This window comes from Tachypleus tridentatus, chromosome 12 (genome assembly GCF_004210375.1).
Source record: "Tachypleus tridentatus isolate NWPU-2018 chromosome 12, ASM421037v1, whole genome shotgun sequence".
NCBI classification, from domain to species: Eukaryota; Metazoa; Arthropoda; class Merostomata; order Xiphosura; family Limulidae; genus Tachypleus; species Tachypleus tridentatus.
Genome location: NC_134836.1, coordinates 93954658 through 93968341, shown reverse-complemented (window position 1 = coordinate 93968341; position 13684 = coordinate 93954658). Strand labels below are relative to the sequence as shown.

General features: G+C 33.5%; 1 long non-coding RNA gene across 1 annotated transcript; it reads right to left on the bottom strand.

Moving 5' to 3' along the window:
• Positions 1 to 12447: 12447 nt before the first annotated feature.
• On the bottom strand, positions 12448 to 13377 carry LOC143233574 (uncharacterized). Its single transcript, XR_013018234.1, has 3 exons — positions 13269 to 13377; positions 12853 to 13109; positions 12448 to 12595 (listed from the first exon to the last, which is right to left on the bottom strand). It is a non-coding gene; the product is annotated as an uncharacterized LOC143233574 (long non-coding RNA).
• Between the last annotated feature and the right edge of the window lie 307 nt (positions 13378 to 13684).

Sequence of the window (13684 nt, the reverse complement as noted above, 5' to 3'; positions counted from 1 at the left end):
GGAATGTTATAATGTTATTCTCAGTTACACTATTCCTTGGTAAAAGAGTAGCCCAAGAGTTGGCAGTAGGTGGTAATGGCTATCTGTTAAATTAGGGACGGTTAGCGCAGATAGCCCTTGCGTATGTTTGCGCGAAATAAACAAACTACCCAGTGTTATCTTTAAAAGCCTCCCTTCTGACAGGACAGCAGTTAATTTATGAACTTAATTATTAAAACCTAGTGTTCGAATTCTCTGCAGTAAATTTGTTTTAAAATAAACAAACAGAACATTTTCAACTCTCAAGCTTACTTCTGAGCCACCAGATGGTGTTTTTGAGTACACACGTTTTTAAAGTGTGTTTACGGATCTCAGTGTTTTATAATAATTAACATTTTAATGTCTTCAGATATTTGTTTTACTCTTGACATCATCCGAATGAAGTAAAATGAGATCAAACGGATACAGCAATTATACAATAAACCTGTCTTCTATGATCAATGTTTAATCATTGCTTCTAAGTTTTAGTCTCTCAGGATATCACACTGGTCATATTGCCAACTTTTGTAAAAGTTATTGACACGGTATATGAGATATTAACTATCATTAAACAGCATTAGCAAAAAATTTAATATTCTTTGGAAAGTTGTCAAATAACTCAACAAAAAACACAGCACCATTCAAGTAACTACGAGAATATTGGGTTTTTTGTAAGGAGTTCTAAGAGGTTTACTAAAGCCCAATGTCTCATAAATAATTTTCTGGTATTACTTATGTAATTCCATATTAATTATATCACTTTAAATACTAAATACAAATCATTGTTTTTTGTTGTTATTTTTTACGAAACTAAGATATCGGAAATATATGAAACTCTGATACGGTGTTAGGACAGTATTCTTTAAACTCTCTTCAGTACCATCTTAAGATAATGAATGACAAACAAGCTAATTGTTTTATTGCGTGATTCAAAGATATAAAAAAGAAACGATGAATTAGATAGCTCTGAATAAAATGAAACAGCGATCGCTAGCAGGTGTCTTGAAAACAGATTTCAAAGCATTAAATGTTTTGACAGTTAGGCTATGTTGATTTATGTAATTACATTAAATTGTGAATATATCATTTAAAAAAAAAACTTAAGCACTTGTATAATGCCAAATGTTGTTCTATATTATACTTAATATGAAATAAGAGCGTCAAATTTTGTTGTCAAAACGACTGTTTGAAAACGAACCAATAAGATTATAAATGTATGTGACTCGATTTTATATTACTCACTATTGTCTTTTTGTGTTATACTTTATTACTCAGGGGCATAAATTTAAATAAGCAGGACTTTTCCATATTTGTGTTTTAGCCGCTTAGCTCCCTTTTATAATTAGCTAGAACCAAATACAAGATTGTCTCAAACCGTGGTTCACTGAAACGTTATATAATTGCATAGAGAAGGATCTCTGTAACCTTGGAATCTCTGAGACAGAACTAGATAGAAGGTTTGTGTAATGCTGTATACCCGAGAAGATGTCTCAAGTGTAAAGAGTCTACTCTTAATTGTGCCATTAAAGGGTGTGGTTAAAATATACCTTACACTTCTTACAAGTTGTAGTTGTTTGATATTTGTTGTTTATGAGACTTACAGTTCTTGTAATATCTCTCGTTCAATATAATCTCCTTAGAACATTACAAATAATGATTTTACCAAATTTTCTATGCAAGCTATTCGTTTTATTGCCAAATGAGTTGCCCCCCGCTAGTACAGCGGTATGTCTCCGGATTTACAACGCTAAAATCAGGGGTTTGATTCCCCTCTGTGGGCTGAGCAGATAGCCCGATATGGTTTTGCTATAAGAAAAACACACACACGCTAAATGAGTTACGTTGAACGTTCTTTTCATATGAAAGAGTTTTATAGTATAAACAGTTTTTTGTTGTTTGTAATTTAGCATGAAGCTACACAAGGGGTTATCTGTGTTCCCCCACCATGGGTATCAAAACCCGGTTTCTAGCGTTGTATGTGTGTTTGTGTGTGTTTTTCTTATAGCAAAGCCACATCGAGCTATATATTGAATCCACAAAGGGAAATCGAATACCTGATTTCAGCGTTGTAAATCCGCAGACTTGCCACTGTTATAACGAAGAAACTCTAGCGTTGTAAGTCCGTAGACATACCGCTGTGCCACTGGGGGCAAACACTTTTAGTGGTAGGTTCAGATTATTGGGTGAATATGCACCAATACGGGCACTCAACTTTTTTTCCAGTGTTAAAGGGATAACGATTTCGTATTTGAACAACCCTGAAATATTCTAATAACCGTTCTTATCCTCAGCTGAAGTGGTCTGGTATAGCTTAATGATTAGTCTGACGTGCTGCAAATTAAGAATATCCAGGTTTGAATCTCACTACCATTTAATAAGCTTAGCACTTTCAGCTACGGGTGATTTGTAAATATTTTAGTGACCACTGTTATCAGGCTCAAAGACAGGGACGAATCTCTCGGATGGTATTGACTCATTGTCCTTCTTCTGGTTAATAGTTCAAATTAAGAAAGACTATGAAAAAATTCCAGCGGTTTCTGACCTGATCACTTAAGTCACATGTCACAAAAAACTCTTCATGGTGAGATTTTTCTTCTCTTTGGCTTAGGTTCGAAGATCTTACAATGGTTAAGGAAGATTTTTCAAAACCAATGGTAATTTTCTATGAAATTAATGTCTATAAGTTGCTGACATTAAGGATTTTGTTGTCATGCTTTAGATAATCCGCAGTCTTAAAAGTTTACAGGAAACTTAGATTTTGTTTTTATCCAATAAAAAAGGAAAAAAATGATTTTGAATCTATCACCGAGAGCTTACGTTTCAGGTAAATAAGCCATTTGAAGAAGATAAACCGTGCATTTTGAACAATTTAATAAATAAATTGTTTCAAGAGCCCAACGTTAAAGACACGCATCAGATGACTAACTTCAAGCAACAACAATTCCAACTTCTTTCTTCTGGAGTAACAAGTATTTACAACTATTTAGATGATGTTTTTTGAAACAGGATGTTGAAGGGTTTTATTACACAGGTTTATTTGTTTATTCTCACCAAGTGAGAACCGCACCAGGAATCTCGCAATAACAATAAGGTTTCCTTCCTTCACCCCTCAGTGAACAGTATATTTATCTTCTTTCTATTAGTTGGGTATAAAAGGACCTTCTTCAAAGCATTAAATCAGACGGTTTCTCGAAATCACTTCAAAGTTTCAGAAGCTTCCTAACATTATGAAGATTTGGGTAAGTCTTTCTGGTTGTATTAAACATTACGAAGATTTGGGTAAGTTTTTCTGGTTGTATTAAACATTACGAAGATTTGGGTAAATCTTTCTGATTGTACTAAACATTACGAAGATTTGGGTAAGCCTTTCTGATTGTACTAAACATTATGAAGAGTTAGGTAAGTCTTAATGTTTGTACTAAAAGAAAAATAAATGTAAAATGTCAGTCTTGAAATTATACTGTTTGCTCTCGTATAACCTAAAACAAACCACAATAAAAATGTACCTCAGGACGGCTAGTATGGATATTAACACTTTTACTAACAAAGCGGCCCGGCATGGCCAAGCGCGTTAAGTCATGCGACTCGTAATCCGAGCGTCACAGGTTCGCATCCCCGTCGCGCCAAACATGCTCGCCCTTTCAGCCGTGGAGGCGTTATAATGTGACGGTCAATCCCACTAGTCGTTGGTAAAAGAGTAGCCCAAGAATTGGCGGTAGGTGGTGATGACTAGCTGCCTTCCCTCTAGTCTTACACTGCAAAATTAGGGACGGCTAGCACAGATAGCCCTCGAGTAGCTTTGTGCGAAATTCAAAAACAAACTAACAAAGCGGGAAACATGTTTCAATGTACCTCTGGACAGCTGGTATGAGTATTAACAGTTTTACTAACAAAGCGGAAAACAATGTTTCAATGTACCTCAGGACGACTAGTGTGGGTATTAACACTTTTACTAAAAGAAAGCGAAAAATAACGTTTCAATGTACCTCAGAACGACTAGTATGGTATTAACGCTTTAACTAACAAAGCCGAAAACAACGTTTAAATGTACCTCAGACGGCTGGTATGGGTATTAATAAGTTGGTTTCTCGACATCACAAAGAACAACATTTCGACCTGAGATTCATATTTACTTCAAGTCGGTTTCTCGTCATCACAAAACCACAATAAATAATATTTCCTATAGATAAATAATGTCGTGAAACATAAAATAGGGAAATATTTTTTGAATTTGATGTATCTGTATAAAACAAATTACGTAACACATCTTATCAGTCATGATGGATGTATTTGAAGGATTATTATACATGTTTAATCATGGAATATTGAAAAAGTGATATTTTACTAGATAACCACCTCTTTCCAATACAAAGTCTAGTTTAAAGTGTTAATCTCATATTATGATGTTACACTAAAACTGAGTGTTTTACTATATTTGTTTGCAAAAGAAGCTTAGAAATTTCGTGCCGTCCTGGTTTAACCCTTTTTACGTTTTGTTCCTTTTTTTTAATTTAAACAAAATTTCTCTCTGAAAAAAAAAATTTTATTTTCTTATTAATCTGAAATAAATAAACTTTGTTTTTAGGTGTTCATTTTCCTTGTATTATCCACCCTAATGAGCTTAGCTTACGGTGGTGGCTTCGGTAGTGGTGGAGGCTTTGGTGGACGTGGTGGCGGATTTGGTGGTGGTGGATATGGTGGAGGAGGAGGTCGTGGAAAAGGGTTCGGTGGCGGATATGGCGGCGGCGGTGGAAGAGGACGTGGATATGGTGGTGGTGGTGGTTATGGACACGGACGTTAAAGTATAAATGTGCGTAAAAGTATCTCTTTGATATAACATTAAAAGATTTAAACGTTAACGTTACACTACGTTTCTAAAACCTGATCAGCTAACGAGAATCAGGTTTAGTGACATATGCGAGCTCAGTTCTGCCACGAAACTAAAACATATTACATTGGCAAAATATGCTTCTTCTATTTAATAACACTTGTGTTTCAGATCTACTGAACCATATAGTGTTACAGTTAAACATTCTGACAAAACTGCAGATATGTGAGTTTAACTGCTTAGAGTGAAATGCTTAGAGCAAACGTGCCCTACTTTATCAAAAAAGATATATAATACGTTCCTCAACGAGCATTTCTGTTTTATTCTACCAAACTCATTAGAATTAAAACTCATTTAAAAATCTAATGTTTCTTATACACGTGTTATAAAAGATTTATGTATGACATAGTTAATAACATCTTCTATTATTTCAGATTCTCCAACTTACCTTCTGATTCTTCCCCAAAATTTGTGTGTCACACTTCATCGTGAAACCCCAGTGGTCTGAGGAATCTCTTTCTGAACTCTAATTAGATTATTTGGTTGAAATTCGTCAAGCTTAAACTTTTCTACAAGCTTTATTATTAATATTTTGTGTTATTTTTTAATTTTTAGGAGTTTGTAAATAAATGTTATAATTTTACATGTTTCTCGTTTTCTGCTAGTTAAAACCTGTCAACATTCGAGTCGAGCTTCTCCGCAATACTTGTTTCTATATTTCAGAGCTAATATATCTAAAGAAAAAAACACGTGTGGGTGGTGAATACGTGAAATTTAAACGTCTTAGCTAGAATAAAAATTACATTTGTTTAACTTACAGAGAGTGTTCTTTACACAATAAAACAATAGAACTGTTTCTACATTACTTAACACTGTTATTAGCATTGTCGTTACTATTTGTTTTCAGAAATCGATATCATGGACAGAAAAACTAAAAGCGCTAATGTTTTCTTTCCGTACAGATAAATTTAGAACGATTAGCTTGTGTAACAGTTAATGTTTTACTCAGGAAACATCTTTAAGAAATACATGTGAAACAATGGTACCTTACAGAGGCAACTTCTTGCTATTTCGTGTATTTTTATACATGCAATGTAACAATAGCTATTGTTGAAATTTCTATTATCTATTATTACGTTGTTTACAAATAAGAATTTCAATGACAAAGCTTATAAATATTTTCATGTATCATATCAGTTTGATACTTGTGATGTTCATGGACTACATGAAAGAACCACGATCGATATCAGTTAACAAACCTTTTACAGTAATAACTAAGCTAAGGGCATCTCAATAAACCTAGAACTAAATGTTTCATGTTTTTTCTTCAGGTTAAAATATTGCTAAAGAAACAACAGTTATATTAATGTTGTACGAAACTATAATAGCTGGTATTTGATAGCAACATTTTTGCTTGGAAGGCGAAACTTTATAATATGCTTGATAATCAAATATAGTGTAACATTATTAATTTCCGCTAGAGGGAGCTACAGAACCAAATAACGGCTGCAACGATAAATATCCGTTTATCAAGGAACTATATTCCATTCCTTCAACATTTCTTACCTGTACTGGTTTTCCAAATACACAAAGACCAGTAAAATGTGTATTCAAACTTCTGTTATGATAGAGCTGGACGTGGACTATAGATTAGAACTGGACATGGTCTATAGATAAGAACTGGGCATGGCCTGTCGATTAGAACTGGACGTAGCCTATAAATTAGAGCTCGAGGTAGAGTATATATGAGAGGTGGACTGTAGTTTAGAACTGGACCTATAGATTAGTGTATACGGACTTTGAACCCGAAGAATCACAGTTCGTGAGCCACTGCAGCAAAAACGAGTTACGCACCCTGGGTTTGTGAGCGCTTTTTAAAAACGTATCGGCCCAATTCCGCTAATCACTCAACGGAGAGTAGTCCAAGAGTTGCAAATACTATATTTAACTAGACTTATAGATCTTTTGAACGATAGACCTTGGGATGTACATTTATTTTTTTTACCAGAGTCACTCTAAACAGAGAATGCATAATTAGTGTATAAACACACATATATATATGGATATGAATTTCTTGAGGCTATTCACACATAAAGCACTACGAGGTTTGAAACATTGTTTTTATTTTTTCTCAACTTTGGTTTGTTGTTAGTGCTTTAGTAGCTTTAACACAGTTCTCTAACACTGTTCTTTTAGCGCCAGCTGAACACGATGCCATCAAAGCCTTGTACTATTTAATATTAATTTATGTATAATTGGTAACACTTCTGACTGACTATTATATTTTTTGCGCACTTCAGGCCTTAAATTGTATTATATAAATACATATATCCTTATATATATATATATTTGTCCTTGAAATAAAAATTTTAGTATATTTGCCAAAAACATTCAAGATACCATCGTGTTTGAAATATCGTTTGTTTTTATTTATATTCTGGGTTTTGGTTTGTTGAAAGTGTTTTCAAATCTTTTACTCTTTTATACAGCCAGTTCCTCGCTGGGACAGCAGTAAATCTAAGGATTTACAAGGATAAAATCAGGGGTTCGATTCTCCTCGGTGACACAGCATATAGCCCAATGTGGCTTTGCTATAAGAAAACACAAATACATCCTTTATCTATTATATAAACTACAATCAAAAACAAGATTTAATATGTAATTGTTTGTTCCATTCAACATTTAAGCTCTATATAAACATTAAATAGATTGCTAAGCTACAGAGGGCGTAATTTCAACGAATTTTCTAAGTTTAAAAGTTTCGTCAGTGTAACATATGTTTATTTATTGTTCCAATGTTCTCTACTTTAACAGCGAATCCCCGACAATTGTTTCACCAACTAGGCTATCGTCAACTGAACTGATAAATATACCTTTAACAAGTAAGACAAAATTTATCAGGAATAGCTAGAGAAATAAACTGAATTTGGTCGAAAGTGTTAATCATAGAGATTTATCTCAGCTAAGCCCACAAAGTAACTTAAAATATTATTTTGTAGAATGAATTTGTCTCGGCGTTTCTACATATGGTAACGACTACGACCTCCGGTTGGATTCATCCAATTGTATTCCAGTGGTGTAAGAAAGATCGCATCACTAGCCTGTAGTTACAAAGGAGTTCTCCAAAAGTTGTTATATGGGTATCTATTGCTACGTGATGTTGTTTAAATGCTAGGCATATCTCAGTAACCCCTTAGACATATTTAGTCTCTTGCACTATTTTTGTAGGATTACAAGATGAAACTTATATAATTAACATTTTTAGGTTTCCATAATAAATTTCCTTCATAGACTTCTGAATGAACGAGTTGCGGATAAACAGTGCATTTTACGTGTTTGGAAGACAATTATTAGAATTCACATTATAGCTACTAAAAGATACTTAGTCTTGCATACACAGCCAACTTCCCTTCTCAATGACTCAATTGCAAGTCTTTAGAGCGTATAACAGTAAAAACCTTTATCTGGCGAGCACAGCATGAAAAGTCCGTTGTATAAATTTGCGCTTGACAATAAATAAGCCCCCAGTGGCTCAGCGGTATGTCTGCAGATTACAACGTTAAAAACCGGGTTTCGATAACCGTGGTGGGCTGAGCACAGACAGCCTATTGTGTAGCTTTGTGCTTAATTCAAAACAACAACAACAGTAAATAAAGCGATACAACCACGGCAATACACACTGTCACCTAACGACAGTTAAACATAATATATATTATGGGTTTTCCGAGCATATTCTTTTTTTTGTGAGTCTACAGATTTATAACCCTAAAATCATGGGTTCGATTCCCCTCGGTGAACTCAGCAGATAGTCCGATGTGGCTTTGCTGTAAGAAAGCACACACACACAATCTTTGTTTCCTAATGCTATTTTATGTTAGAAATATGCATAAAGTTTATTGTTTGTTTGGTTTTTGAATTTGTGTTTACCGAGGGAAATCGAACCTCTGATTTTAGCGTTGTAAATCCGAAGACTTACCGCTATCTTAGCGGGGAACGAAAAAGTACCAGAGAAAGGGCAGCAACACATTATTGTTTATTACAAATGTACACATACATATATACATACATTAACTAAATATTCCCTTAAATTTTGGGTAAGATATCGCTGAAAATTATAAACTAGATAAATCAAAGCTGGCAGAGAATATAACCCTTCAAGTAAGTAAATAAAAATCGCAGAGATTATACAAACTGATCATTCTCATCACATCATATACAAATAACCCTGATGTATAATTACAAGTACAAATCAGTAAAAATTAGATAATACAAACGTTTATGCACAAACGTAACGAAAATATCCCTGGAATTAACCACATTTTCAAATCGTCTCATTGCTGGATGATAAAGATAAGCGAGATGTAATACCAACTAAATATAATTATTCTATATACTTTCCTTGTTTAATACCCACCAAATAAGATCATTCATTAAACTTTTCTTGTTTAATACCCACCAAGTAAGATCATTATTTAAACTTTCCTTGTTTAAAACCCACCAAGTTAGATCATTTTTAAACTTTCCTTGTTTAATACCCACCAAGAAAGATCATTCTTTAAACTTTCCTTGTTTAATACCTACCAAGTAAGATAATTCCTTAAACTTTCCTTGTTTAATACCTACCAAGTAAGGTCATTCTTTAGTTTTTCCTTATTCAATTTACAATAAATAACATCATTCGTTAATCATTCATTGCCTAATACATACTGAGTAAGATCAGTCGTTAGCTTTTTCTTGTTAAAAAATCACTGAATAAAATAACTCTTGAATCTGAAATCGTTAGGTTACTTGTAGTAACTCTGCCCACAATGAACAAGGTCACAATGTAGTTCCTATTATGTCATAAAACAACAGTTTCGTGAACCTAAACCAAAATAACGAATTTTTTCAGATGTGGAGAATACTTTGAAAAATAACTCCCGAACAGAAGAGATGTTAGTTATTTTTGTAAAAATTGAAAGAAATTATATGCCTAGCGTTGAATAAAATAGCTGTGTAGTTAGAAAGAAGGGACTCCTCATCAGAACAAAATCGTACGTCAACAATACGTATTCCAAAATCCACACATGCAAACTTCTCAGACAGAGTCACTCTTGTACCTGATGAATATATCCCCAATATCTTTAGCGAAAACATCTGCATATCACGGCAAATATAGAAGTATTTCTGTTCTGGTCTGAGGAACCATTTGAGAGTTTAACTATTTTCTCTGATGGTATACGAAGGGATGGTTATACAGCTGCTGGATATACCATAATGTTCCAGTATGGCATTCTACTTGTCTATATCACTTACCAGCTTACAATACAAGATCTTGTTGTCATTCAATATGAAATTCCTGCCCTTTCAGCCAGTCACAGTACGATGAGTTACAAAGCAGAACATAGCCAAATCCATCATTAGATGTGAACTCTATTAAGCATGTATTTCACCAGAAATTGGTTCCAGTTCCACAGAGCCTCGTTACATCTCTTGAAAATACGATCCTTAAATATTGCAAAGAAAAAATCTACTTAATACCAATCATAATTTTATTCTCTGTTGTATTTGTGGTTGTTTAATCAAATGACCTGTTTTTTAAAAACTGGGTATATAAAACTCAGTTATACTAAACTAACTTCAAATTACTTCAAATTCGTGAACAAATAAAAGACATCATAACGTCCATAACAATTTAATCACATTCAGTAATATATTTAATTATTTTTCCAACTTCCTTGGAATTCTCTTTTGTATCAATATCTTTTACTTTGTGGATGAGGGTGTTGCTATGGAGTATCTTGGGATGTGGCTGAAATTCTTTTGCTGACTTAAATGCACTGTTGTTGCGAAGTTTCTGATTTCTCAGATAACATTGAATACTTTCGTCTTCAAATTATGTCGTTTGGCGTTAATTAAATAAATCTCCTTTTTCTGAAAGAGCTTTGAAATATTCCTCTAGTTCTTAGTCTACATATAATAACATTGCAATATAAAATTATCAGAAATTCATAGGGATCAAATATACAGCTTCTAATCATTTCACCCTTGGTATCATGTTGAGCACTTGAAACGACGCGCCAATGTATTTGAATATGTAAATATCTCTTATCAGTGAATTTAATATCTAAAAGTGGACTGTCAATAAATGGAAATAAGAAAATGAGTTATTGTTCTCTTAAAATATTTTATTATTTTGTGTTGTTGTTAAGATTATTAAACCAGTTTCGATACTTTACACAAGTTTCTTGAATATCAAAATGGAATTTAAATCCGAATTCACTTTATTTCTGAGTGACAAGATGATTTCCTAATTGTGCACATTTTGAACATAATCAGTTATTCAACTATCGTAATTTCAAAATGCTCAGTAAAACGTCAAAGTTAATATAAAAGTTTCTCTGCAAAACCAATCTTCAAATTATGGTGTGGCCGTCTACGCATCTTTTTATATGTGACCGAAATAATAAATACAGTATTGCCATCTGTTGTTCTGAAATACAACAATATCTCAATGCGAGAAGTGATGATTGAGGCTTATGAATGGCACCATGGCACACTTTGGATATTCAAGATTCATAATATTAGAAAAATAAGTATAGTATTTGCAAACACCGTATATTTATGAGAACAAGACTCTTATGAGAACCGTAGTGAAGGTTTGATTATATCTTTATTAATGTAATTTTTAAAAGTAATACAAATACTACAGTTCTTAAAAACCTTGTAATTCTTATATCAATAAAATTCATGAAAATTTTTAGCTCTGTACATTGAATCAATTTGATGCAAAGAATTGCGTATGAGTAAAGAGCACAATCCGTACACTTTCCCAGTACAGTAATTCCTACAAAAAATACTCTTCAATTCGAAAATGTTTACTTTTGTACGTTTTTTTTTTTAATGAGGTATTAATATTACTAATGCAAACAGATGCTTCGTAGAGTGTGTGTGTTTCTCCTATAGCAAAGCCACACCGGGCCATTTGCTGAGTCTACCGAGGGCAATCAAACCCCTGATTTTAGCGTTGTGAGTCAGTAGACTTATCGCTGTACAGCGGAAAACGTAGAGTGTGTGTACAATAGTAAGACTGTCCTATTTGAACCAGTTTAATTTAATGACATACGTGTTTGATGTATAATACTCTCTCGGGAAACAACGACAACCTTTGGATTGGATGGCTACTGCTTTTGATGTCACCGCCACAGTATTATCATTGGTACAATATGTATTATCACTGTGATATTTGGTTATCAACATACCACATGCTATGTTTGTGCCTGTATAATATACATAGCAAGTCGTTATAAAGGAGATGAAGGCAACTATGTTTCCCGTGATGACGAGAAACCCACTTCAAGTAATAATGTATCTCAGAGCGGCTAGTATGGATACTACATTTACTAAAATAAAGCAGAGAATAACGTTTCGACCTTCTTAGGTCATCTTCAGGTTAACCTGCAGGGAACATTGATTAGACAGTATATTAGATATCAATAAATTTATGTCTTTAGAAACCATATGCTGAGACTGAATACATCTAATGAAAAATTAAAATGGTTTAATAAAAGAATCATATTTAACAGAGAAATTAACATTTTATTTAAACAAATACTACATTGACGAATTTTATTTTGCAACAGGTTTGGTATTAAAAAACAATCTTAAAAAATTCAAGTTAACAACAAGTTGTAAGTTCATCAGAAAAACTTCTTTTTGGTGTCTTTCTTGGTCCACACTGTTTCGTTTTTCTAAGAGGTCCTTGGCTTACTGAAATATGCAGATAAACAAGAGTTAGTTACATTAACATCAGAGTTTTGAAACTAATGTGTCTAATTGTTTAGATGAATTCATAATGCAATTTCTTAATGGTATGTTAAAGAAGTACACCTTTTTTTTCTAAAATAATAACTATAAGTAAAATGTTTACTATATATATATGTATTTCAAAGCAATATAATCTATTTCCTAATTCTTCATTTGAAATAATCGAAATAAAATACTATTAGGCTAGTAATCCTTTGTACCTGTTTTATTAATGATAGTAGCCATAACCTCCATGTCCTCTCCCATATCCACCGTAACCTCCATAACCACCACCATAACCGCCGTATCCTCTGCCACCGTAACCCCCATAACCACCGTATCCTCTACCACCGTAACCGCCATATCCCCTACCACCATACCCGCCGTAACCTCTTCCATAACCGCCATGTCTACCGTAAAGGTAACCTCCTAAGGTTACTGCAATCATGACTGACAAAACAACGAATGAAAAAATCACCTGAAAAAAAAACACAGAACAATGAAAGAAAATTGGCTTGACAACTTTAATGTCGACGTCTCACGAAAACAATCAAATTATAATTTTGTTTTCAGAAGGACGTTATTTATTTCTCTGTATTCTATGCAATTTAGAAAGTTTTAAAAAATGCAGTCTTACCCAGGTTTTCATCGTGCTCGGTTTTGTCTACGTTTTGCTCTGGCATGAGAATGATTTACTCAGAAAATGATGAGTCTTTTATACTTAGCCAAATGAAGAAAAATGTTCCATTGCATATTTTCATTCAAGAGTGAAAGGCAAGCATTATGGTGTAACAAAATCATTATTGTTAGTTTTTTTTATCTTGTGGTAAGAGATAGAGCTCGGTTCTCGGAACTGCCATCTCTTAATTAGAATATCCACTGAGAAATTACTTAATTTAGTCAGTTGAGGTTATTCACAAATCTAATGCGTGAAGATGAAAAATTCTGATACGTCTGATAAGTTAACGGAGCATGGAGACTACAGATTTTTAGATTACGTTTTAGAGGACTGTTTTTGTAAAATATTACACGACTCCCTTCAATAACTTAAAT